Source organism: Prionailurus viverrinus, chromosome E2 (assembly GCF_022837055.1).
Source record: "Prionailurus viverrinus isolate Anna chromosome E2, UM_Priviv_1.0, whole genome shotgun sequence".
In the NCBI taxonomy this organism is placed as follows: Eukaryota; Metazoa; Chordata; class Mammalia; order Carnivora; family Felidae; genus Prionailurus; species Prionailurus viverrinus.
In genome coordinates, this window is record NC_062575.1 from 2,372,170 (window position 1) to 2,373,704 (window position 1,535).

Sequence of the window (1,535 nt, forward strand, 5' to 3'; positions counted from 1 at the left end):
ATGGGGCCTGTCTCTGTCCCCGGCCTCAGTGTCCCCCATCCCATCCCAGTTTCACGGACAAGGTGGCAGTGAGTGAAAGGGGAGCCACCGCCCCTTCTCGCCTCACCCCTCCGCTCCCTGATGTTCTGGGAGAACTGGGAGCATGGAGCAGGGAGACATGGATGGCCTCATCTCAGCAGCACAGCGAAGGTGCCAACGGAGTGTGGACCCGGGACGGTGCCGGCGGCGGAAGGGGAGGAAGCACAGGGGCGTGGGGACGACCGCTGCTGGCTCCGGCCGCCAGACCCCCAGCCCCTCCGCACCCAGCAGGACAGGCTTCCGTGTGCCCCTCCCTGACACACTGAGAGGCCACCGCCCAGCTGGCACGCAGATGGGAGGGGAGCCAGCCACCAGCAGAATCCCAGCGGGAGCCACGTGGGCCATGTCTGGTCCCGCTCCGAAGGGCAGACCTGCCTCAGAGCGGCGTCTCCCGGGCTGCTGGCTGGAACACGTGTCCCCAGACGGACCTAGCTGACCACTTGGGGTAGGACCCGGTTTGTTTTCTTTGTAGGAGAGAGAGACAGAGATAGAGGGGGGCTTTGTTCTCGGAGGCCCTGTGTTGTCAGGTCCGCTCGCGATGCCTGAACGGCAGCCCCGGAGGCCTCACTGCCCCGTTTCAGGCTGCGGCAGCTGCAGTCAGGGCTCGGTCCCCATCCAGCCACCGTTCACGCTTGTCATCGCTCGCCACAGGGCCTCTGCATGCGCTGCTGTGGATTTCAGTCACCAGGGACAGCTGTGCCCCCCGCCTCCCAGCCACCGCCGTACAGATGCCAGGCATGAAGTGTGAGGATAGGAACAAGCAGACGTGAGGCTGAGTCTCAGCTGTGGGGGAAGGGGGGGCCCCTCCGACAGGCCCCATGCTGCCCTGCGTCAGGGTTAATGGGAGGATGGAAGATGGAGGCGACTGAGGGCCCTCCTGGTGGCCACGGCAGGGACAGCACTTCCTGAAGGAAACGTCCCCTGCTGCAGCGCGGCCTCACTCTAAGGATGAGTGCCAGGGAGGCCATGAGATTGTAAGCCCCGTGACCCCCCAGGGCTAACGACATGGGGCCGCCTTCTCTGCTCGCTCCCCACTTCCCCCGGAGTGAGGTCTGGACGGGAGGACGCCATGTCCACATCAAAGACACACAGCGCTCAGGCCCATCTGGGCTCCTTGCTGCCACTAGGACGAGGGCAAGACCCAGACCCAGGCCAAGCAGCATATGCCATTTCTCTGGTCACGGGAGTCAGTTTGTGGGGGAGTGACAGAACGGAGCTCAGGGTGTGTGTCACTGATTGCCAGAGCCCTGTCTCCACCCAGACGGCCGGCACAGGAAGGGCGAGCCAGACAACCAGAGCACCAGAGCTGCGGTTCCAATGCCACACCTGGAACAAACCCACCCTGATGCCCACCCAGCTGCCAGACACCCGAAAACCTGTCCGCCTTGATTACGTGCTCCCGAGCAGTTGCGTTTCCTACTCACGACACAAAGTGCGTACTGATAGAAACTGATCTC